The sequence below is a fragment of the Cryptomeria japonica genome, chromosome 1, assembly GCF_030272615.1.
Source record: "Cryptomeria japonica chromosome 1, Sugi_1.0, whole genome shotgun sequence".
NCBI lineage: Eukaryota > Viridiplantae > Streptophyta > Pinopsida > Cupressales > Cupressaceae > Cryptomeria > Cryptomeria japonica.
The window spans coordinates 208,807,656-208,835,262 of record NC_081405.1 but is presented as its reverse complement, the minus strand read 5'-3'; the positions used below and the strand labels follow the sequence as shown (position 1 = coordinate 208,835,262).

The window sequence follows — 27,607 nt, the reverse complement described above, 5'->3', positions numbered from 1 at the left end:
GCTTGGTCATTCCCTTGCGGGTAGTATGGTGTGGAGAAGCGATGTTGGATTTTGAATCGTTCACATAGCTCTCGCACATCTTGATTCTTGAAAGGACGTCTATTATCTGTGATGATGGAACTGGGAATGCCATATCTGTAAATGAGATAGTTGAGGATGAATGATGAGATTTGTTTTCCAATTACGGTGGTCATCGGGACTGCTTCGATCCACTTGGTGAAATACTCTGTGGCGATGATAATGAACTTATGCCCATTTGAAGAGGAAGGATGAATTTTCCCTACGAGATCAAGTCCTCATTGATAGAAAGGCCAAGATGTGGTGAATGGTTGTAGCTCTTGCACTGGTGCATGTATGAGGTTACCATGAATTTGACATTTCTTAGCAAATTGATAGGAGTCTCTTTCCATTGTTGGCCAGTAATATCCCATTCTTAGAAGTTTCTTGGCGAGAGTAGGACCACTTGAATGCGTACCACAGATACCTTCATGAAGCTCATATAAGGCAAAGTCAGATTCATTACGATCGAGGCATCAAAGAAGAGTATCATCTAGACCTCGGTGGTAAAGTGTGTCAGCGGTTAAGGTATAGCAAGCGGCTTGCCGGATGAAGCTGCGTTTTTGGTTGCGAGATAGGTCGAGAGGGAGAGTATTATTTTTGAGATAATCATAGATCTTCCTGTATACAGGGGAATCATACTCTATTAGGGCATAGATGACTTGGGATACAAAATTATCATAGGTTGGAGAAAATAATTACTCTACCAAGAACTCGTAACGACTCTGTTTATCTAGAATTTGTAGCAGTGAAGCGATAGTGGCCATTTCATCGACAGCTCTGTTGTCTAATCTTGAGATTTTCTCAAAGGTGATGTGCACAAAGTACTTTTTGAAATCATCTACCATTCTCTTGTAAGGCATTAGTTTATCATCCTTTGTTTGATAGTCATCGTTGATCTGGTTGATAACTAATTGAGAATCCCCATAGACTCTCAATTATGTGATTCTCCATTCTACAGCTACCTTGATTCCTATTACTAGGGCTTCATATTCAGCAATGTTGTTGGTGCAGGGAAACATCAGTCTATAAGATCTTGGAATTGTGTGCCCCTCTGGAGTGACCAACATGATATCAACACCCGATCCATGTTGTGTATAGGATCCATAAAAGTATAGGGTCCATTGCTTGGGTATGATAGTAAGTACATCCATGTCTAGAAATTCCACCTGTAGTGGTTTTTGGTCTATTAATGGTGCTTCTGCTAGTTGATCTGCAATTACCTATCCTTTGATAGACTGACGTTATGTGTACTGGATATAAAACTCACTCAGAATCATGACCCATTTAGCTAATCGTCTTGTGAGAGTTGCCTTGCTGAGTAGATACTTGAGAGGATCAATTTTTGCTACCAGCTTGATTGTGTGGACTAACATATAGTGACAAAATTTTTGGGAAGCAAACACTGCTGCTAAGCAAGCCTTTTCAATGAATATAATTGAGTTCATATCCGTTCAAAGTCATGCTGATGTAATATATACCTCGTTCTTTGCTTGTTGGATCTTCTTGTGCTAGCAGTGCCCCCAATGATACTTTTGTTGTTGATATATAGAGAATGAGCGGCTTGCCTTCTATCGGAGGTACCAAAACAGGCAAATTCATTAGATATTGTTTGAGTCGGTGAAATGATTTCACACACTTGTCTTCCCATCTGAAAGGTATATTTTTATGAAGCAAATGATTGAATGTGAGACATTTATTTGCCAGCTGAGCGATGAATCTCCTAATGGATTGTAGCCTGCCCTATAGAGATCTTAACTGGCTAATGTTTTTAGGAGGTGGCATCTCCATGATAGCCTGAACCTTTTCTGGGTCTACTTTGATGCCCTTTTCTGATACAATGTAGCCTAATAGTTTGTCGGATGTAACCCCGGAGACACACTTCTTAGGGTTTAGTCTGACCTTGAATTGCTCCAATCGTTGAAAGATTTTATCTAGTATGCCCAGGTGTTATGCTCGGTTGAATGATTTAGCTAACAAATCATCCACATAATCCTCCATGAAAGTGTGCATTATGTTGTGGAAGATTGTTGTCATGGCTCTTTGATACATTGCCCCAACATTTTTCAAGCCAAAAGGCATGATATTCCAACGATACATTCCCCATGGACCAGTGAATGCAGTTTTATCTTGATCATCTGGGGCTGTCTTGATTTGATTATAGCCAGAGAAGCCATCCATTAATGATAACATTGCGTGGCCGGCTATTAGATCCATAATAATGTCAATGTTTGGCAATGGAAAGTCATCCTTCAGACATGCTTTGTTGACATCCCTAAAGTATGTGCATATTTTGATGCTTTTATTGGGTTTTAAAACTGGCACAATGTTTGAGATCCATTCAACATAGTCAATAGGTCGGATGAATTTGACATCTAATAACTTCTTTAGTTTTGCTTTGACCAACAATGCCACATGTGGATTCATCTTTCTTAATTTTTGCTTGACAAGTTTAGCTCTAGGAGTGATGGATAGGTGATGCATGATTAGATTCGGATCCATCCCTGGCATGTCAGCATAAGACCAAGCAAAATTGATTTGCTTTTTCTTGAAGAATTTGATAAAATCTGGTTGTTCTTCTTCTCTGAGAGATTCTGCCAGATGTATGTTTTTTACTATTGCTTCAGTGTTGATGTTTATTGATTGAGTTGGCTCAATCAATATTGGTGACCTTTCTTGGCAATGTTCAGGAAGAGTGTCAAGTATCCCATCTTTAGGTCCCTCAAAAAGGTTTTCACCTTAAGATGCGTCCTTTATTTTTACTTTTTTGCGATCTAATAGTGTCATTGACTGGTTTTCACCATTAGATATGTTGTTTATTTTACTTTTATGACTGAGAGACTTGACACTCCCTCGATTGCAGATATCATTACTTTGTTCACTGGTGGAGCACATTTTCGAGTTGACTGAGCATAGGTATTGGACAATTGATTCATCATTTGAGAATATTGGTATATCATGGTGTTTGGGTTCTTCCCAATCTATGAGATTAGGATATGTGAGCGGTAAGGAGTCATTTGGTGGGTTAAGATAAGTTGTCGTAAGTGTCATGATGGAGTCATCGTTAAAGTCATTTGGGATATTGGTGAGGTCTATGATATTTTGGAGGTCTTCGATGGTATTTTCTTCGATGTTACCTTGTTCATATTATTGTTGCTCATTCTCACTAGCCTCGTAGATATGTCATGGTCCGAATTCAAGCAATCGAGATAATGAGCTTAGTCTCTCCTAAGAAATGGGTGTTCATCTATGGATGGTATCCACCCCAATGTCTTCAATAACATCAAAACAACTATCCCACTCATATTCATTGGAATCGGTTTCAGAATCATTGTCCAAGGTTACCTCGTCGTATCTAAGAGGTATGTTGTATGGTGAGAAAAGATCACTCATGATTGATACCAATTTTGTAGCTTGTTCTGACTTAGGATCGATGCTTGCGTGTACTCTTTGAATTTGTTCATACATTGTTTCCCTTTTGTGAGTAGCAATTTCTTTAGGTGGTGGCTCCACCTTGGTTTGATCAAGTTCTTGTATATAATGTACTTTTTTATAAGAAGCTTCCTCCTTTTGAATAGCGAGTTCTTCTTGGCGTCTTTCATTTTCTTGATGCTTTTCCTCCTTGTCGTTTATGTTGCTTAGTGTAGTGCTTCTTGCCATGAGTATTCATTATATTTTTTCTTTTCTCTCCACTAAGGTTTTTGCTGGTGATTTTGTTTCTGCCTAGGCAGAACATGCTGTTCATACCCAAGTCCTATTTTGTCTCTTGCAAATTGTGAAGGAAGTTGTAGGGGTTCTATAATGCCTTCTTGGTGCTTGCCAATAGGTCCTTTTCCTTTGTATCCCATTCGTTGCATAATTCGGAACCCATTTCCATACTGTTTTGTTGGTACGACCACTTCTATGGTAGCAACTCTAACTTCTTCTTCATCCTTGTATAGCCAACTAAGAATCTCTTTCTCTTCTGATTCATCTACCAGTGTGCCCAGTTGGATAAATTTACCATCAAACTTGGTGATGGGTTGTGTTTCCTGATGTCTTGATGTGGAAGGTTGTCCATAATATTTTGGTGACGTAGGCAATTTAGATAGACATAAGGGTTCAAAAGAGTACTCCCCCATGCCTTGGTCCTTGATTTTCATCTTTTGCTTGAAGTCTATGGATAGAGATTTAGTTCTTCTTGATGGTTGGATGATGAGGAAGCTTGGGCCTCCCTATTGTGTGCAACCAAGCTATCTTGAGATACCCCCGTAGCATTGCAATACTGAAAAGGGTTATTATCTGCAAATATTAAAATTTCTTGTCCGTTGTAGGGGAACTTGATACATTGATGGTACGTGGAAGGCACCTCTTGTATTTCATGGATCCATGGACAACCCAATAGTATATTATATGTCAAGTCTATGTCCAAGACTTGGCACATGGTGTCTCTTTGTACAAGATCTACCTGAATGGGTAGTATTATAGTTCCTTCAGATGATCTATCTTCATTGTCATAGGCTTTGATGATGATTTTCTTTTTTGGATCAATAGACTATTCGAAGAAGCCCAATGCACGGATAAGATTTAGAGTACAAATATTGAGACCAGCTCCTTCATCTATTAACACTCATTTTACTTGATGTTTATAGACTAAGACTTCGATATGGAGTGGGGTGTTATGTGGATGATTCAAGGAGACATCATCATGTTCAGAAAAAATATATGTTTTGTGGCACCATCATATGGGCCACCATGGCTTGGAATAAATCAATATCTAGATCATTTGGAACAGTTGTTTTGATAAGTGCTTGCTCCAAGATATCCTTGTGTTTTGGCGTAAGTTCGAGTAACTCAAGTATAGATATCTAAGCGGAAGTTCTTCGTAGTTGATCAACCAAGTTATACTGAGTCTTGGGGAGATTTGTTGATGTTGATGTGTTCCCTTTCAATACATATTTATGTGCTCTGGTTGTCACGTTTATTGACGCATGTTCTTTCTTGTCTTTGATTTTGATGACATTTACTTGATTGTCATATGTCGATATGTGATTGATGGTGTTTTCATATATGTGATTAATACGAGCTCCTTTGGTATTGTTGGACGTTGATGCTCCTCCTTTGTCGTAAGTAGGAAGAGGATTTTTGAAAGCTTCATGGTCATTATTGGTTTTATGACATCTATTTTCTTCAGCCTCATGTAATCATTTGTGTTATGCCCTTTGTTTTGATGAAAATCACAATAATGTGTCATTCCACCAGGGTGGTTTGACTTGGGGTTCAAAGTTACTCATGGCTGGAAATGTGATGATCTTATTTGCCAATAGCTCTCAAAATGGTGATTCCAAAGTTTGTCGTAATGGCGTGTATATTCATTGATATGGGAAAGTATTAGTGTTGCCTCTTTGGTTTGTGTTGTTTCCTTGGTTAGTGTTCTTGTTGCCTTGATGGTTTTTGTTGGTGTTTGACATTGAAGCTCCTTGGTTGGTATTTCACTGATAAGTGTTAGTGCCTTGATTAGCACTTTTTTGATCATTATTGGATGGTGGGTTGCCTGATAAAGTCAACACTGGTTGTTTAGATTTCACATTGTTGGCATCAATTATCCCATCATTAAAAATGTTTTTGTTCCTTGTCCAAAATCTGGATTTGTCTAAAGTGTTGTTATTGTTTTGATTGTTAAAGGTGTTAATGCTTGATGAATTAACACCTTCCTTAAAGAACTTCAATGCTCCTTTCTTGATGGAAGCTTCCTCTACTTGGATACCATTTTCTATCAATTTTGCAAAAGATGCTATGCATTGGAGTTTGAGTTGAAAACTCATCTCACTATTCAGATTGTTGATGAAGATTTCCATCTTTTCCTTTTCAGGCACATCTCGGGGATATCTCGAGACCATGTGCCTCCATCGTTGCAGAAACACCATGAATGTTTCTTTGCTCTCTTGTTTTCTGTTACACACATCCAGCATGGTGATTGCATGTTGGTTGTTATAGGAGTATTGTGTTATGAATTTATTTACCAACTCATCAAATGATCTGATGGGAGGTGTAAGTTTCGACAACCACTCCATTATTTGCCCTCCCAAACTTCTTGGGAATAATCTCATTAAGTATGTGTCATAGTGAGCAAAATCTAAGCTCATGGTACAAAATTCCTGAACGTGATCACGGGGATCACTCTTACCATCGTATTTTTCATACTTTGGTATATCTGAATTTGGGGGAAAAGGTACCACGTTCAATCTCCTATCAAAAGGATAAGGACAGATTCCGTCTAAGGAGTATTGTACAGTGGTTCCTCGTTGCATGTCCTACATTTGTCTCTGAAGTGTTTGGAGTTGTTGTGTAAGAGTAGCCATGGGTGCATTTTTCCTTCGATGGGGAGGTTCCCCTCGTTCATTAAGATTGTCCTGATTGCGGGTATGGTCTTGTTCGTGCGTGTTGTCTTGTTCGTGGGTGTGATATTGGTTGCGTATGTTTTCTTGATCATGTGCCTCTTCTTCTCTTTGATGTTCTTGATAGGCATAGTTTCTTGATCTTGTTCTTGAAATTATCTCATCTATATTCCTTAAGTTTTCTATGTCGAAGTCCTCAGGAATGTTGACTCATTTGCTAGTTAGCATGAGTAAATATTTTTCCTTATCTGCTTCTATAAGTCTTTCTACGAGTTTTTGGAAAGGCACATTCTCTTGATATTCTTGGAGAAGTTATTCAGTGATCTTTGTTTCTCCCATATTTGCATATTCATAAAAATGATTGGATAGTCTACGACCCATGTTTGATTATGGTTGTGATCCCTTCTTTTTGTTTCTCTGAGATCGAGTGACAAGGGGCATTGATATATCTCTACCGTGATGAATTCTTTTGATTCTATTGGGGTTCTTGGCGGAGTTGGTGGCTCAGGTCGAACTTCATTGTAAGTGATAAGAAATTTTGGAAACAAAGTGAGGTTAATCCTTCCTCCACTATTAAGGCATTGGTTGAATGCCACTTTTTGAATGTAAGGCCCACTTCTTAAAGGTTCTTTGTCAAGTTCGTTTGTTTTTCCTTGGATATACAACCACATATGACACAAGCATGCACAATGTGATGTAAAGAGTTGATGGTTGATATAGAGAAATTTCTTCCTTTTGATAAGTGTCTTAGAACTAGGTTGTCTCTTCTTCAACTTAGTCTTTTGATGAAGACTTCTTCTTCTCAAAATATGAGGAGTGGTCATACACAAATGATCAAATATTGATATTGATGTTGATGTTGGATATAGATACTTCGTTTGAAAAATCAAGTTTACTTTATCAAGTAGAGGTTTAGTTCGATTCGCCTCCACGAAAAAGTGTGTCAAATGATATGAGTCAAGTTTCCTGATGTAGAAACTTAATTTGACAACTTGAGGACCTAACTAGGTATTTCTTTGATAGGATTTGTTGGATGGTGGAGCTTTGATCACTATTATGATACTCTTTAATTTTGTTGGATGAAATTTGATCTCGAGCTAGTTTGAAGATTTGAAAACTCTTTCTAAGAGTGCTTTGTTGGATTCAAAATATTCTCACTTATGATCATTTTTCGAAGTTCTGCTGCTGGATTTGTCAGAGGACCCAAAAGGGTATCTGAAACAATTGATAATTTTTTTTCCAAAGTGACTAGTTTGCTCTCTGTTTTTCACTAATTTTGACCATGCACTAAGACAGTGACTTGATGCACTAAAGGATGTTCTCAAAGCGCTGCATAATGTTCACTATGCACTATGTTGCCTTTCCCACATGCTACTTTATACTCTTTGTAAATAAAATTGATGGATAGGTTATATGCTAATATGTCCCTGTGACGCGCCGATGTTTGGTATGAAAGCTCTATAATATGCTTTGAACGCGCTAGGCTGATGCTTGCATGCACTGCAGTAATGTTGATAAGCACTATCTGAATTTTTATCAATGTGATAATGATTATGCGCTATTGTGAGTGCTGAAAGCGCTAACCGTTGGTTGGAATGTGCTACTGAATGTTTGAGATGCGCTAGGATGTTGCTCCTACGTGTTAACTGTCTTGTTTTCTCCATTTTGATGCTTTTGTTGTGATGTTGAAAAATTACACTTGTGATTTTGATGGATGATTTTTTTTTAAATGACTTGAAAACACAACAGATAAAAGAGATAACAACTTGTCTATGCTAAACAAATAGTGTATGTTCTTTTGAGGATGTTTTCAAATCCCAGATGTTCTCACTAGTTTAGATTACAAAATGACAGATCAAACAAACTCTTTATTCAAGGGTCATTAACAATATCATAGCTCACTAGTCTCGATAGTCTGTCATCTCGAATAGCCTTGTCACCCCCTAGGGGGTGCTCGTTTTTTTGCCTTTTGCTAGAAATTAACCCAAAGTGAATTGTTTCACAATTGAGTAGTTATATTGGGAGATATATGGTGAGTGATCTTAGGGGTAGATTCTTCCCCACCCTTGCACTATGATATTGCCAATGTTTGGCGACTGAATCGGTTCAAAGTTTCTAATGCTAAGGTTCATAATCAGGCTTTTGTTCAGTCTTCAGTGATAAACTCTCTTAGGAGGATTTCCAACCTTTATAACAAATACTTTACGTATCTTAAAGATACTAGGGGAAGGCTAATCACTGAGAAAAACTATTGGAGGGGACTTTCGTTAGCCTCCACATTTGATTATAATGGGTTGGAACACTTGGCGATAAAGTTGTTTCCCACTCATGTCGTTCCCCTCTCACTATCCATTAATGGTGCCCTAAGGGCAACTCGGGAGGGTAGGCCTTCTAAAAGATTTAAGTACTTGAAGTAAAAGAAAGAAGGAAAGAGTGGTTTGGTTTTTTGGTCACCCAATTAAGGGGAGAGCATATACCTTCCACTTTCAAGACAAGGCAAACAAATGTTCTTTTTAACTTTCAAGGCAATGATGATCAATTCTTCTATTTGGAGATGTTGCTCCAACAAGAATGGTGTTTTTTTTAGTTCCTTATAGCATTGTGTTTGTTTGATCTAGGAAATGAAATCCTGGTCAACTTAACATAATGCACATTGCTTGAAATTGAATTGTTTTGTAAGAAATGAACAAGTGGTTTGTTCTTTTTAATCTTGCAAGAAAGTGTGGATTGTTCTTTTTACCTTTGCAAGAAACTTGAAAAATTGTTGGTTCTTTTTAGAGCCCAAAATGAAGTGTTTTCCCTAATCTTGCAAGAAAGTAAATGTGGATTTTGTTGTTCCTTTTAAACTTACAAATTTTGATTCTTTTTAAACCCAAAGAGAAAAAATGTGGTTGATTTTAAGCCCAAAAGAAAGATGGTGTTCTTTTTAATCCAAAGGAACAAATGAGTTCTTTTTATCCAACTAAAAAAAAGCTAAAAAGAAAACATAAATCCTAATTGTAACTCCTTCAACCTGCAAGACACTATTAAAACCTGCAAGGAAAGAAGTTAGCAAATCAAAAAAATATGGTGGGCTTACAGAAGCCTAATTTTTCTAACAACTTTGTTACAAACTTTCTTTTTCTTTGTCAGAGTTATGAGCTAAACTTCCGCACAGATGCACTACAGAATGGTATAAAAGCACTAAAAGATGACTCCTATGCACTATTCTGATGCTCGAATGCGCTACACTAATACTTCTATGCAGAGAAAAAAGAAGAGAAGGTTATATGCTAACAAGAAGCTCAAAAACGCTAGAATATGGGTCCTATGCACTAAACAATGCGATGAATGCGCTACTATTTGCCACAAATGCGCTAAAGTATAATCCAGATGCGCTAAAAGGGTATTCCAACGTGCTTGCAATCCTTAGCCTGCACAAAAAAATGATATTATTTATGGGGACATGCCCCACGGTGGGCACTAGAAATGTATGCGGGAAAATGTGGTGACAAAAATGAATAACTCGAATCTAAAAGACCCACACACCAATGAGACTCTTGGTGCAAGTATATGAACTAATTCAATTGGTTAAACTTTCCAAGGGGTGTCCCATTGTTCTCTATCTCACAGGATCCCTAAAGTCAATGTTTTGCTCTCAGATCATTAAGCAAGTGACTTAGGAATGACAACTCCAAGAACGAGTGATATTTGATTTATATGCATGAATGCATTCTAATATATATATGATGTTAAAACTACGATGATTAAGCTAGTACGAAGACGATGATATGATAAAAGATTTGCAAATTATCCTAGCATGATATACTATCTAACATGAATATCTTATGATATGAAAAATATTCCTAAATGCTATGATGATATTCTAACAAAGAGAGGCTAAAATATTTAGTAAATTAGACTATAATGTAGATGCATGAAACTTGGATTATTGAAAATGAGAAATGAGAGCTCTATTTATAGGTAAAATAGGGCAATGAATGGTTAAGATTGAATAATCTTAACAAGGGATAGGATTGAAAGTTAATCAGTCCATGTTTACAATTCTCACCAATGAAATGGTGATAATTGTCAACAAAGGGTTGCTTGAGAGGAGATGCAAGAAGCATTAAATGCCTAAGAAGACATGAATGTTACCTTAGGAGGTAAGGGTTAAGGTTAGATTAGGGTTATCCAATGGATAAAGCTTTTACCCAAGGGGTAAACTCTTGTGCAAGGGTTAACAGGATAACCAAAGTTAAAGTCATGAATGCTTGATGGGACCCTTGGGTTAGCTGAGGGTTTAAGTTAGAGAGAAAGTCTCTAACCATGCAAGAAGGTTGAGTTAACCATAAATGGTTAAGTAAGAGCCTTTAATGGTTTGGAAGACTTTTAGAGGTTAACCATTTGAAGACACAGAGCCTTTAATGGTTATTGAAGACTTTGGAGGCTTTGAGAAGTGACTTCTCTTTGCTTAGGAATGTGACAATAATTAGGAGATGAATTAGGCTAAATTGGAAGTGATTAAAAGAATCTAGAAGGGGTTTAGGAGGCAAGTGGAAGATGTAGGAAAATGCAAGCGGGGGGAAAAGGATTTAAATTAAAATAAAATTACTTTATTTCAACTAATATAGATGCAACTTGCATAGATACAAGTGGGGGGATTTAATAAATAAATTAGATTTATTTATTTGAAAGGATCAATTTAATAAGTGTAAATTTAATTAAAAAGGGAGAAAGGGGAATTAATTAAATAAAGTTATTTATTTAATTAAAGACTGGAAAAGGTTTAGGTGAATTTAATTAAATAAATTAAATAATTCATTTAATCAAATAGATGAAAAAGAAGAATTTAATTAATAAGATTTAATTAATAGGGGGGATGGGGTTTAAATAAATGTTAAATATTTATCTAAGAAAGTGGTCAGATTTATACGTCTATAGTTGGCATATTCAACAATCCAAGGGTTTACCATAACACCAATTCTTCTAGAAAATTTACTTAATACTCTAGGTGCTATAAAATTTTCAATTGCACTAGTATCGATCATAATAGAAATTAACTCTCCAGAAAGTGTACTCAAGGTTTCGATTGGAGTAATCTGGAACTTTGCTTGGCGGTTGTCTAAAGCAACATGGATCCTTTACCGAAAGAAAGTTTTTTGAGTTGGTAATGTGTTCCCATGGGGTTGAACTCCTTGGCTCTTATTACGACACTAGTTGGCATAATGATTTTGGTCACATGAGAAACTCCCTCTTGGAGGTCCACTTTTTTCAATAGACTTTCGTGCATTATCCCCATTCTTCTTAGCAACAAAATTGCCCCTTTTGTCATTCTTGGCTTCATTTTGGTTATTTTGGAACCCCTTATCATCTTTCTTCTTGAATTCTACCTTGTCTCCCTTTTTGTGAAAATATTGAGTTGATTGCGACCAATTGAACTTCTTAAAATTCTTTTCATGATAAGTGAACAGGGACTTGAAGTGTTACTCAAATTGCTTAATTACCTTCTCTTAAACTTGGTCCATTGTAGTGAGATGATAAAAATGTACCCGTCCCCCAATCTGAGTATTCAATCCCAAGATGAATTTCCTTATTTTGTACCTTTCATCCATTTGGTATTGGGTCATATACTTCAAGAGGGGTAATTTTTTCCCAAAACTCCACCATAGACATGGTACCTTGTGTCAAGTTTTGAAAATTAGAAAGCTTTTGATCAAAGAATAGTCGAGGTAGCCATATTTGTCTAAATATGACTACAAACTAATCCCAAGTTAGTTTCAAGGGATTTAGATTTAATTTTGCCTTTTTATTCATCCACTAAGTGGATGCCACTCTTGATATTTTGAAAGCTCCCCAAGCTACTTTAGCAACTTCAGAATAGTTCCTTGTCTCAAAATATTTCTCCATCTCCAAGAGCTAAGCCTCCACCACATCGCCACTAACCACTCTATCAAACTTGGACAAAATCACCTTTTTAATATTTTTACATAATTCTTGAGATAGTTTATCTCTCATTATATTTTCACCATCAACTCCAGAGTTGTTATCATTAGTCCCACTCTGGTTAGTGCACTCAATTTGGTTATTTTGATCATGTTTGAATTCATCTTCTTTCTCATGAGATGCTTCTCGCTCAGATTACCACAACCTTCAATCTATTGCTCCAGGGTGCCTATTCTTTTAGTGACCTAGTTAAGCCTTGCCAAAATTTGGTCTAATTTATCATTTAGGTTGTCGGAATGGTGGGACACCTCCTTACTTCCTCGAGGATTGGTTCATGTATGCACCATGTTTATTTCCTTATAGACATGGATTACCATTATAAAAACTAATTAGGCTATCTAGCTTAAACCCCTTAATTATAACATTTAAAAAGATTCAAACATTCTCACATAACTAAGGAGAAGCATTTGCAAAATAAAAATAAAAAATCTTTATTATAATTATTACGAAGGATAAATTACATCCTTATTTATTGCAAGTTTTTTTTACATATAACAACTATTTGTCATGGTCAAGAGAGCTATATCCTTCAGATTCATCAAAACCTATTACTATGATCTCGACCTGGGGGGGGGGGGGGGGGGGGGCGGGTGTATTGCACTCGTATGTGCTCCCACTAACCCCACAAATTTGTTTTGAGTATTAATGAACCTACACTCATTGGGCATGTTCTTGGTAGGAGATGGTTCTTCATGCATGGTTGGAGGTATGCGAGCTATGGCTTTGGTTGGCTCTTCCAACTCCTTTTTCTCTTGGTTAATTCATTTTACAATTTTGTTGAAAGTTTCATTGTCACCAAGCCGTTCCTCTCCCTTGGTATTGTTTCCTTCAAAGGTTTTAACTATAGCTTCTCACCATTTCTTAACTTTGAGGTACCTCTCATTTCTAGCTATAGTTTTACTAGTAGTTTGTTTTGTCTAAATACCATTTTGGTATAGCGAGATATGGCTTTGGTTGGCTCTTCCAACTCCTTTTTCTCTTGGTTAATTCATTTTACAATTTTGTTGAAAGTTTCATTGTCACCAAGCCGTTCCTCCCCCTTGGTATTGTTTCCTTCAAAGGTTTTAACTATAGCTTCTCACCATTTCTTAACTTTGAGGTACCTCTCATTTCTAGCTATAGTTTTACTAATAGTTTGTTTTGTCTAAATACCATTTTGGTATAGGAAAACTCAAACATTAGATAACTTTTTTCCGCATCGAGCTCATATGTCCATGAGTTGAACTTAGTGCTCTAATACCACATGCAATCCTATTCACTTAAGAAGTTAAAAGTAATTTACTCTTAACATGGTAAAAACCCAAAAAGTAAATAATTTCATGAAAATTATTTCAACTTTTAAACTAACATTTCAATAACATGATCATATACATATACACCATATGAAACATCAAAAAGGAAATAAAGTGTTTTTTCTTTTCTCTTTGAATTCAAAAGGATTACAAAGCATAAATAATAAATATCAATGTTACCTACATTTGGAATTTGTAACTATCTCGCTTAGTCAATTGCAAGAGGGAGAACATCATTCGAGTGCTTTTCCTCTAGCCATAAACCGACGATCCCCTACACACCTTCCTATTAGAAGTGGCACTACCCTTCATGCAGAGTATGTCGTTCATTTTGAGCAGGTTCGAAGCTTAAAGTTAACATTGTTGAATCCATTGATCTCCATCTATATGCTTGCCTATAGATCTACCACTTAAACAATGACTAATATAACAATCTACTCCCACACATCTAACAAGTTGCTTGTGCTATAATACATAAGGAAAGGAAACCAAATAGGTCCAACACTAATTTAATGAGAGAAATATTCAATAAGTTTAGATATAAATAATAACTAACAAAGAAACAACACAACAAATGATGTATCGTGAGGAAAAACTTATAAAGGGAGATACTCAACTTCAAAAGCACACTCGATAAATTAATAAAAAGTAACATGATTAAAATGCAATCACAATAGTAATGCTCTCAACAAGACATATATGCGATCTCCAACTTTGTGTTTGGAGTCAATTGTGTCCAACATAACTATGCTTTGAACCCATCACATATAAACGCCATCCTTAACATCTAATATATGTGCCAAAGATAACCTAGGAAACCACCAATGGTTTCTAAAACCATGGTTGAAAAATAAAGTCCTATTTTAGGTGCCCAAGTTAGTCTCCATAAATTCCCATGCCTCATTATGATGAGTTCAGCCTCCAGGAATAATGTGTAAATCCCAAGGTCAAATATTTCACTCACCAAAGTTAGGCGTTCCAATTTGTTCCATTCATGTCTTACAAGATGCTCCTACACATACTATTATTAGTTGGTCAATGACGTCCCATCTAGTCCATTATGTAACTCCCCTTAAGAACATGTTTTAATGTTTTCTTACACACATTATATATTCTGTTACATGTCTTTTAATAGTATAGACGCTCTTACATATATGTCATGACATAGGCACTATTACACGTCTCACACACATGACTAAATGACATAATGTGTCATGTTATTAGTGTTAAGATTCTTATGAATCTCATCATATTTACAATATTACTTAGATTTGCAAGGGCTACAACACACCACCCTAAATTAAGTTGCTAGCTTAAAGACAACAATGCAACATATTAGTTTCTTATATGATAGATTGACAAGAATTGAGGTTTAACTCTGACAAGAGCCATGGTATATAAGAGATCAATTTAAGAAAGATTCATATAGAGACCTATAATCAACACATCCTCATAAATCGACTATTTCTTCTACAATTGATTGAATATAACCCTAACTATTCAATTAATTATCCAATTGTACCATATCCTTTTTAATTAAATGATATTTTATTAAATTTAATTGATAAAACCACTATTCATCACTATTCACTTGCACCTACTTTTTAGCCTAAATTATTAAATTGTCATCAAGTCCTATAACCCACCTTAGACAAATAAATTAACTTATTTAGTTACTTAAGTCCCCCATCCATTTCCCCAAAATTAAATAATCATTTTATTTACCTATTTTTTCCACCATTTATTGATTGGATAATCCATTTAATTCCTCAATCACCCACTTGCACAATCTAATCCTTGGTCAAACCCCCTCAACTCATGCACGTCCCACATGTGTCCTTTGTGCATGTGACATGACCTTGGTACCATGCCACATGGGTCAAGGTACTCGTCCATCTCTCTTGGGCACTCCAAAGTACCTTATCCATCTCATTCCTCCAATCTTCCCAAGGAGAAACTCCACCATTAGTTTTCCCATTAATCCCTCTCCCTCCATCTCAACTATCCACATGAGGACATTTTCGTCTACTCTTCTCCCCATGATTCTCAACCAATATGAGCCATTGATCTTTCAAATGCATTATAGCAATTTATTTCTAAGCCCAAAATCTACAATTTGGCCTCAAATTAAGCCACTTGAATCCATCACTTGAATACAACCATATGATGTAGGTAGAGTACTCACATCTAATCACCATTGAACACAACCACCATGATGTAGGCATGAGTACTCACATCTAATCACCATTGAACACAACCACCATTCCATGGTGTAACAACAATTAATTTGGTAAAATAATTTTATGTTTTTATCATATTACAATTACTTGTTTAGATTGTTTTTTTATAATATAATTTCACTCCACACATTTCATGTTCCAAAAAATGAAAAATAATTAAAATTATATTTACTACAACAAAACATTAAAGTCAATGATAAATTTAGAATTATTCTAAGCCTAACTTAAATCTTAATTAAGAATGCTCCAAACTCCAAATTTTAAATTACATTTTGTAAAATAAAAGAATTAACTTTAAACACTTCCATTTTTTTCCATTAAGAACAAATGTAATATATTGTTGAACAAGTTAATTAAAAAATATAAACTAAACAATCTAAAACAAATTCTTCAACTTTTTAACCATTCATTATTTTCTAATACTACTTTTATTTAACAGATAAATTATTCTTAAAATAAATTTGATTCTCCATAATTTGAAAATTTTCGATGGTCCAAATATACATAGATATTTATTATTTTATAGATATTTACAATAATAATTGTCGGTAACGACTAAGTCGAACATGGACAAAATCGTGTGAAATGCATATTGTGGAAATATATGCGCAAAAAACAAAATTTATTTATTCTTTTCTTACCTTTGGATGCCAAGTGCTTACCAGCAGGGTACCTATTGCGTGCTCCTCGCAACTACACTTGACAGAGAGATGGGACGATGACGTGTCAAAGCGATCTCCGTCGATGTCCCCTCTATTCACGGAAAATCTGAACCGTTCGTTTCTACCCTAATTTTCCTTAAATTGCAGGCTCAGGGAGACGATCAGAGTCCTCGTTCACCTCTCCCATTGCAGTTGCTTGGGATTCAATTTTCTGTTTATATTGTTGCTGCATATGCTGTAGTAACAGACTTTTGGCTATTAGCTTTGGTTTTCATGGCGTCTTTTTGAGCTTCTGTTCGTCTCTTCAGAAGATTTTATGGCGAGTACTCTAGAGGCTGAAGGCTTTGGCGTCAAATTATCGGCTGACTGTAACACGTAGTGAATAATTATCTGGTTTCATAGTTGTGATCATTGCTCTCTTGTCAGATCTGTTAGATCAGCCGGCGTCCATAGATCTGGACTCTCTAACAGATCTGGAAGCGACCTGCACTCTAGTCATAGATAGGGGTTGGAATTTACCTTACATGCTTTCTGGAGGAGGAAATATGTTAGATCTGTGTAAATATTCACTGGTTTGAAGAGCTGAAGGGCTGATTTGCCTTACACGCTTTCTGGAGGAGGAAATATGTCAGATCTGTGTAAATATCCTCTGGTTTGAAGAGCTTCTTACTTTACACACTTTCTGGAGGAGAAAATATGACAGATCTGTGTAAATATCCTCTGGTTTGAAGAGCTTTTAAGGTGTATATGGCGTTGCCTTTGCAGGTGCGCTTGCAGGCAGGCCATGCTATCTTAATATAAACTATTTTTTTGACTTTGGGGAGGGGTGAAGCCCTTCCCTTGCCTGCGTGCCGCTTTTTTGGCCGGGGCTTTGTTTGTTGCTTGGTTGTGTTTTGTTTGCTCTTTTGATGGTGTGCTTCGTTGTTTGAGATGGATGCTTCATTATGCTTCTCTATTGCTGGTAACAAAGAAACTACAAACGATCCAACTGAAGCCTCTTTATTCGCGCGATCTTACCACGAATCAGGTACGTTGTCTGACACAATTTATAGGCGCAGCTGTTCATTTCTTCGTTTCCTTTTAAATTTCAATTTAATAATGGCATTTAAAAGTACATTTAAGGGTTCAAAAAATGTTTTTAAGGCACCTGACACTTGTTACGTGCAGAGTGCAGGAAATCGCATCTAATCTTTTGGATTTTCATGTATGAATTATAAATGATATTTAATTTTTTTTTTGTAGACTGAAGTTTTTCATAATGAGTTTTTACGGGATGCGGAGAGTTATTTGGTTTATATGTCTTTGGAAATGGAAATTGTATCAAGGTCTGAAAATCGTAAATTTATTATATATCGAGGCTCACTAAGGATATGATCTCTTTTATAGATGGACCATTTATGTTATACCGAAGTGGATAGTCTCTTTTACAGATGTACTTTATGCTAAGGTTATGTGAAAATTGTAAATGTTAATTGTATGACAAAGCTCATTAAGGATACCCTCCGTTATATAATATTTTACAAAAGATGCATAATCATTGTTGTGAAACAATTAATAAACGCCTTACAGAAGTTTTGACTAGCATCACAAAGCTTTTTATAACTGTTATTATATATCCAAGAAATATAGCATTTATATGATTTGGAAACTCTAAATCAGTTGGCATTTTGTTTTCGTTTTAAATTGAACATAAGAAAGTTCTGATAAACCAATTAAATAACACTGTTTGTGTTTGGAATATTATATACCAATTTTCAGATTGTACTGAATCAAATGTGAGTAGTCTTTATGTAGTATTCTTTGTCTTCAATGACGACCGATAAACTGCCTGATTAGCGTTGCAGTTTGAACGCCGAAATAACTGTAATGCTATGTATGGCAACGACATAAATATATTTTCATGTATTCTTATAGAGATATTGGGTCCAATTTGGGCTCTTTCCGGACAAGGAAAGTGTTTAATGGGAAGTTGCATTATATGATATTCATATAAGACATTTACTTGAGGTTAGACAATGGCATTCCAGTACTTATTTTTGACCAGTTTTGGCTTCTTCTTTCAAAGATTTGGCCCAAGTCTATGCAGAGGTTAGCATGTAGATGGATGAGCTGAGCTAGGAAGCTGAACGATGATACATGCCGGATAGTTGACAATCAACGTGCAAGCGACAGACGAGTATTTGGAACAGTTATGCTAATTCTCCTGCAGAGGTTAGCATCAAGCCCGACGATCAAGGAAGCTGAATGATGCATGGTGAATATTTGGCAATCAATGTACAATTTGACTTTAAGTATCTGAAAAGTTTATATATGGCTTACTGAATTGGGAAGTTGAGTGATAGATAGTGGGAGATTGACAGAATAAAGGTGAATGTGGAACCTGAACAGAGTGAAGGTGCAACCGACGGTTTGGTTAAAGTCTAATTCAGAGATGGGTATGTGGCCGGTTGAACAGGGAGCTGAGTGATAGATGGTGGAAATTTGGCACCCAAGGTACAATGGACAGACAGGTAAGTGATGATTGCAGCTTCAAGCCATTGGAAAGTTCTTATATAATCATTTGTGTTGACATTGCCATCTACATGAAGCTTGCAAATGCATAAGGGCGTTCTCATATTTGGAATGGCTATTTTACTGTTTATTCTGTTTGGGCATATGTATGAATGCCTTCAGTAGAGGAGCTGTTTGTTTTGTTTGGGTTTTAATGGATGCTTCGTTAGAGGAGCTTATGGAGGGTCATCTCCGAGTGTTGACTACAAGCTTCTAGTTTTTCTTTTGTAGACTTTCTACTTTTGGCTGCAGGATTGATTATATATAATGCTTACTGTTACTGCTACTTGTGAAATCACCTCTACTGCTAGTTGTTTTGTTTTGTAACTTGTGTTATATAAATTTGTCATCTAAAATGAAAGTAATTCTCTATGAATGAATCTTGAATAAGAATAGATGTGAGGTAAATAGGGTCAATTTATACGTGCTTTCGGTCAGCAGCCTGATTTCTTTGAAGTTTAAAGCCAAGGATTATTGTTTTGGTGATTTTGCTCATTTTCTTGACATTGAAATGAAACGGAAGTTTTTTAATGATCTTGTGCGGGTAGTTATTTTTCTCGAGTGTTCTAGTTCTTCTAAGTCTCTCTCGTGCTTCATTTTTTGTTTGCCTAGCTTATGTATTTTTCTCGACTGTTCTCTAGTTCCTCTTCTTCCAAGTCTCTCTAGCGCTTGAACTCTTGTTTACCTCGCTTATGTATCCATGCTCTGCGTCAATTATCACTTTTGCTAAAAATATAGAAGCGCATTTTTAACCTAGTTTGCCCTTGGTGGATTTTTGCTCCTTTTAAACCTCGTTTAGTTCTACAAACGCCCTTTATTTTTGTGCTGGTGTATCTTTTGTTTGCATAACGTAGGGCTTGATCCAGGTCTCTTCCTTGTAGAGGAGTTTTGTATTCAGCATAATCTATTAACAGTTGTCTCTTTGTAAGACATTCAAATACTAGAGGGTCGCTTGATCTCTTGTTTGCCTGGCTTATGTACTGGTGCTGTGTCATCACTTTTGCTAAAAAAAAAAGCAGCGCATTTTTTACCTAGTTTGTCAATACGGATTTTTTCTCCTTTTAAACCTAGTTTATCTCTACAAGCTCCTTTTCTACCCAGTTTGCTGGTGCAACATTTTTTGTTTGCTTGTCATTTATGTCAATGACTTGGGCATTGGGTCTATTAAACTAGCGTGGGGTTTGATCTAAGCCCTCTTCCTTGTAGAGGGCCTTTTGTATTCAGCACCATTCATTCAATTAGGGCTCTTTGTAAGCCATTCAATTACCAACGGAGGGGCACTTTACCTATAGCTGAAACCAATTTTAATTTTGGATTAATTAGTATTTTTTTTTTATCTTTAACTTAAATTGTATTGTTTACTTCAAATCACGACCTTTTTTCTTATCTTTAGGGCTTGAATATATGCCTGGCCCGTGTTTTGTTTCTGTGTCAACGATCATCTATTTTATTGCACATTCTGGCTGCTCGAAAGCTTTCTGAATGTATGCCTGGCCTGTGTATTGTTTCTGTGTCAATATCATGTGCATGTTGTGGCACCTTTTGGCCGCTCGAAAGCTGCCCATGTTTTTCCGAATGTATGCCTGCCCTGTGTATTGTTTCCGTGTCAATGATCATGTCCATGTTAATGCATATCCTGGCTGCTCGAGAGACGCCCTGTTTTTCTGAATGGATTAGCTTTCTCCACCTTACGGGCTCATCTTCGACTAAGGTAGGGCTTGATTTGCCTTTTATCTGGATTGTATATCGCGGAAATGTCAATTATCATTTATAATTTCTTGTAACAGCTTGTCTTATTCCTTTTTCTTATGTTATTTTTAAATCCCTGGTATATGTTTTGAATTCTGCTCCGCGTTTGAAGTCCTGTACCTCAAAACCCTTTATTTTTTCTGGCGGAATCTTTGTTCATCTTACAAGGTTCTTTGCATATATGTTTTTCACTTTGCGCATGGTTTTCAATCTCTTCAAATCTTTATATTCACTTTGCGTATGGTTTTCAATCTCTTCAAATCTTTATATTCGTATTTTCCTTTATTATCTGCTATACTTTGTTGTAGTCAGGTTTTTGGAGGAGCGAGACTGCCATCATTTTCTCAGTTGGATGCTTTCTCGCTCTCATGCATGTGCTTTGTGCTTCTGACAATGACCGTTTCAGTACTAAGTCAATCGTAAGTTTGTATGGACGGAGCTTATGGTATTAGCTAGAATTACTTTTTTTGCTACTATGACGAGAACTCGGCAAGTGAATTAGGAAGCGAATCTCCAAACGCTGAGAATTTCATGGACCTTGTTTGTCTCTTGATTTTTCTGGGTGTGTTTTGGGATGAATCTGTGGGATTTTAAAACTATAACTATAGGCTAGCTACTAGCTAACAATCGCTTCCAACGCTGAGATTTTCATTGACATTTGCTTGTCCCTTGATTTTTCTGGCTGTAATATGTGAACGGAAAACTGTAGCTAACAAACAAATAAACAATCAAAACTGTTACAATAATTGTTATGGTTTTTGTTAATTTAATATTTGATTTTTTATTTAAGTAATATGATACAGAAATGGCTGCATGACTTAAAACACAACTTATAAAGGGGTATATATTAATATTTTGATGTGCCCTTTTCCTTTGATAGAAGTGCCTCTTATCAGAAGTTGCATTTTAGGTCTTTATATAACCGTATTTTCAGATATTTACCAGTTGTCAAATATTTGAAGTTTATATATTCAATAAAAAAATAGTTTTTAAAAGATTGATTTTGAAATAATACTTTTAAATTAGAAAATTAGATATTAATTTATAGAACTGAGAAATTTGAAACATCAACTAAATGTATATTAATGTGGCATCATATTTGATGTTAAAATTATTGTTCAACTACTTGGTCCTTTCTTATTTGATGTTAAAATTATTGTTCAACTACTTGGTCCTTTCTTAATATTAATAATACTAATAAAAGGTTTCCATTAAATTTTGTAGGATTTAATTTAAAGGAGAAGATAAATTGTTTAGTACCAATTTCATTTAGTGTGTTTTAAAATAAGGGAGAAAGCCATTTGGAGTACCATAACTTTGTTGGTCCTTTCTTATTTGATGTTAAAATTATTGTTCAACTACTTGGTCCTTTCTTAATATTAATAATACTAATAAAAGGTTTCCATTAAATTTTGTAGAATTTAATTTAAAGGAGAAGATAAATTGTTTAGTACCAATTTCATTTAGTGTGTTTTAAAATAAGGGAGAAAGCCATTTGGAGTACCATAACTTTGTTGGTTTCAAATCTACATGATATCACATCATATGTTTTTTTTTGTGTGAAGGTGTTCAAAATAGTCACAACAAGGTCCCAACAAGAGGTAGGTCTTATAATTGTAAGTGTTTGCTTTTTCAAATTTAGTGGAATTATTTTGGGGACAAGTATTGAAGAGACATTTTTTTGTGCTTCATTAATAGATTAATTGTGTTCCATTTTTATCTTCATTCCACTATAGGGCACTCTCCCCAATATATCTTATATTAGGATCTCATAACAGATTTGGTTGGAGTTGAGATTTTTTAGGAATATTTTGAATTAGATGATATTGTAATTTTAGTAGTGTAGTTTAGATTAGAAGTATATGTTTTGAAATTTAGGGAAGTTTTGGACCCTGCTCCACTATAAGGCATGCTCCCCAATATATTTTATATTTGGGTATATAAAAAAAATTATCTTCATTCCATTTTTATCTTCATAATTTTTTTTTCTTGTCATTTGCCAATCATTTCAAATTTAATTATTATTTTATTTTAATATTTATTATTTTAATATTTATTATTTTATTGAATTTATTATTTGCTAAATCATAAATTCATGATACCACAAGCTTCCATGAATATTAAACTCCAATACAAAATTCATGGAACATTTTTTTTTGATTATTTAATATTTTGTTGAATTTATTATTATTGCTAAATCATAAATTCATGATAGGACAAGCATCCATGAATATGAAAGTTTAAATTCAAACTCGATTACAAAATTCATGAAACATTATTTAAATTTAAACTCTACTACAAAATTCATGGAACATTATTACAAAATTCATGGAACATTATTAATTTTTAGAAATCATCATGGAGAGGATGAATAGAGTACCAATTTCAACATGTTGAATCTTTCTATATACATCTTATGTTGGGGATTAAGAATATTTTAAAGTCAATGGTCTCAAAATTTAGTAGTGTAGTTCACCTTAGAAGTTTATGCTTTTAGAAAAGTTAGTGATCTCAAGAACGTGCAATGCTAAGTAGGGGCTTCTATTATTGAAGGATTATGTTTGTTAGGCAAATCTTTATATATATATTTATATTATTTATTTAAACTTTGCTCTTTGACAATTCATCTTTGAAGTTTCCCAGGGAATCACAACTTTAGATTGGGTCTCCCCAAAGAAAATAAAGACTGCTATGGTATTTAAATTAGAATTATATTTTTGAAAGACAATAGCCTATGCTTTTTAAGACTGCAGATATTTGAATAGGTCGAGAAATCGAACATCTGATTGGAGTATATGTTAAATAGTTTTGCTTTTTGAGAATACGCTTTACTATTGTGTGGTGTATGATATGAGCTACTCTAAACAATGTATTAGATTAAGCTGCCAGTGAAATGATTGACAAGGTGTATTTGAATTTGTGTTTGAATAATAAGCCAGTGAAATGATTCAAGATATAAACAAAAATCTGCATTTGTCAAGTTTCAAAGTATATATTTATGCAGAGACGTAGATTAAATACTAGCACATAGCTTTTCCTAATAGTTCACATCGTTGACAAGTTAGGCGTTCATGGTATTTTTTTCGCTGTTTGTTGCAATTTGTTTTATGTAAAATGCCTTGAGTTCTGGTAGTGTAAAGGAAACACACCTCTGTTTACAGAGAAGATAGGGGTTCGAATCCTCTTCAGGACATTTTATCAAAATTTTTAACATAATTTATAATTAGTAAATTTCGATGGATATGGGCATTGTATGCTCATAGAGATCTAGTTTTTTAATAGTTTTTAATCAACAATCTGTTTAGCTCCTGTAGTCACTAGATAAGTCATAACCTTATCTAAGGCGACAAAAAATAAAAAATAATTACATTAACAAATGTCAAACCATCTTTTAACTATTTCATTTTTCTCTTTTTTCATGATGTATGCATTTCATTTATTGAAAACTGTCAGTAATATGTCAATAATATTATATAAAAGGTCACAAACCAGCTGGTATCACTATTAAAGGAGCATCGTTTAACGTGCGTGGGCTCTAATTTCAAAATATATTTTTTAATAGATGTTATAGCAAATTAACAAATTAACAAATTTAGCTGCAGAGTGGTGGATCCCACGTGGAATTCTACAAAGTGAATACAAATTTAATTTGGCCATTGCTTTCCTTAAAAAATGGTATTAATTACTAATTATTTACATTCATTTGGAGGGAACAATGTCAAGGCATCCATGGAGCATATTATTAAATTTTATAAGAAGGTTATTATTATTATTATTTTCATAAGAGTTTAAAATGTGGCAATTTGTATTTAACAATAGGTTGGCATTTGGAGGTACAAGTTTCACTTCAAGTAAATTAATTATATATTATAAATTTATTATAAATAAGATTATTTAATCAATTATACATTGTCATTTATTTTTTGTTATTATTTTAACTATACATAAATTAATGTTTAATCATTTAGCAGAGTCATTTAGAGCAGTCATTAAACATTGCATATCATAGCTAGTTATCAGCACTTGGGTTTGCCCTATCCCTCTCTATGTATATTTATTATCTCTCTACTTCTCTCTATCTCTCCCCATCTCTCTATCCCTATCTATCTCTCTACATTGCCCTCTATTTATATATTTCTCTCTTTCGCCCCCTCTATCCATATTGAGCTCCCTCCCCCTCTTTTCTCTCACCCTCTCTACCTATCTCTCTCCTCTCCCCCTCTATCTATCTCCTTATATCTCCATCTTTCAATCACTCAACCATAGTGCCACATCTCTCTCTCTCTCTCTCTCTCTCTCTCTCTCTCTATATATATATATATATATATTTATTTATTTCTCCCTCTTCCTCTCCTCCATCTTCATCTCTAATTTTATTTACTCTATAAACCAATTACACTATTGGAAGGAACTTGGCGTCTCTTGTTTACCATATTATTATAATTACTATTATAATATATTAAAGTTCAAATACAATTTAAAAAAATATGTTATAATTATTATTATAATATATTAAAGTTTAAATATTGATTTTTTTTTTTTGATTGTTTATTTTGAAACTTAAGAGTAAGTATTCTTATGATTATTATTATAATTATATTTATGAATGTATTCTATTAAAGTTTTAATATAACTTAAAAAATAAATTTTAAAAATAAATATTAAAAGCTCAATTACGACTTGTTGAACTAACCATTCTCACTATTACCATTTAAAAAGGTTGTTTATGTAACCATTTATATTTTTTTAATCCTTCCTAACTATAGTTATTTAGGTAATTTAAGAAGTGTTTTCTTTACATCCTCTAATGCAATTGTTTGACACTTCTAGATGTAATTATAAACATTTATATCATAATATAATGAGATGGCTTATAAAAAGTAGGGTCATAAGCATTCAATTATGCCAATTAATTGAATAATTGGCATTCAATGGACATTAAAAACTTTCTAAATTTTTAAATCCAAAATGAACTTGTTGCAACTACGTGATGGATGTGTTTTTGGCATCTTAGCATCAAGAGGATATCCATAGAGAAAAGCATAAGTTGAAGGTTTTTATAGAGGAGAAGACTAGTTCATAGGGGTAGGTTTGATGGTATCACATGGTTCAATTTTTTTATCCTCATTGGTGGAACAAGAAAAACCCTTGGAGATGCTCACTAGAGGTTGTGAATGTCAAGATTGCTATAACATTTTTGATAGTTTTAACTTTTTATTAAGTTTGTTTCTTTGAAATGTTGTAATGTGGGATCTTGCGACCCTAGAATTAAGTGAATAATGTCTAATGTCTTTATTATTGAACATAAGACCATAAGAACATACATTTTTACGTTAGGGTCATTGTATTGTACTATGCACTTTTATTGAGAAAGGAAACTTGCAACCTCATAATGACAACTTTCGCATAACACAATAGAAATATATATGTAAACAAGTATTCAGAATCCACATACAAGAGAATAGACTACATACCCATCAATACTTGACACAAGATATACCCTAGAAAAGCCCTAATGAGAAAAAAAACCAGCCTCCAAAAGCATCCACCCTCAACGTATTATTTAGTAATGCAATATTACAATACATCCATGAACACCTTTGAATCACAAAAACATCCTTTGTAGTTTACCCTAATTCTCAACCAAAGTTAAATCAAATTCTATGACCACATACATTAATGACATCCTCACAAAGTAGTATAAAAGTTGTAAAGAAAATAATATACACTTATTATTGCATTAGATTCTTTGTATCTAGTTGATGCTAGCTATATCCATACATGTGTATGCATTGATTAGAGATCGTGTATCCCTTTAAATGCATTTTTTGCTTGGGAACTCTTTTTGTATGATATGTGACTAGAATACATGTGAATTTTTAATGTCTTTATCATAGGTGAGTGTTGTTTGATTATCATGTTAATAATCTCCTTGTTCATAGGGGTGAGATTGAGGGTATAAGTAGAAGTTTGATATAGTAATTTAGTATAGTAATATGAATCATAAAATGTAAAGGAAAATAAAAAATATAAAAAGAAAAATGCAAAGGACATTGGATGCTAGAAAGGGGAGATGCCAATCTTTGTGTGATATTTTTTGCTATTTTTCTTGTACTTAATTATGACAAAACACTAAAAGAGTATATCGACTATATGTAAATAGAGAAGAATATGATAAACATATACATAAATGAAATGAAATGAGATCTTTAGGATCGAATAAAAATATTTTTTTAAAGTATAAATTAGAAACATGTCTTATAACTAAATGAAAATAACTTGATTTTAGCCTTTTATCTTCAATAGAAGAGGTCTATGCAAGTCCACTTCCTAACAAAAAGGATAGAAGCATGATAGTGACTTGCATCAAGAACTTGAAATTGATAACTTGACAATGGTCAATTGGGAACTATGTAATGGAATTGAGGGCTATGCAAGAGCTATCTATGAAAGAGAATAATGTCAACTTAGTCAGGTGTTAATCAAGAAAATTTGGTAATTAGAAGCTTGATATGGAAATTTAGTAAGATCCACCTTGCTACTCAATATGGTGGTCAATCCAAAAGAAGTTCGAATCTAGTTTGGTTTGACATATTCATTTCCTTGAGTGAAATTTTATGAGCAATCAAAAGACAAATGAGTTAATGAACTAGGGTTTACCTAGTGCCACATAGGTTCACTCAAAGACACATGGC

The 27,607-nt window shown here is 34.5% G+C and overlaps 1 long non-coding RNA gene across 2 annotated transcripts; it reads left to right on the top strand.

The window, feature by feature from the left end:
- Nucleotides 1-16,588: 16,588 nt before the first annotated feature.
- Nucleotides 16,589-21,658, top strand: LOC131044442 (uncharacterized). Of its 2 annotated transcripts, none has more exons than XR_009105670.2 (2): nucleotides 16,589-19,123; nucleotides 21,225-21,658. It is a non-coding gene; the product is annotated as an uncharacterized LOC131044442 (long non-coding RNA). The 2 variants fall into 2 exon arrangements; XR_009105671.2 differs by having other exon boundaries at nucleotides 21,221-21,658.
- The last annotated feature ends 5,949 nt before the right edge of the window (nucleotides 21,659-27,607 follow it).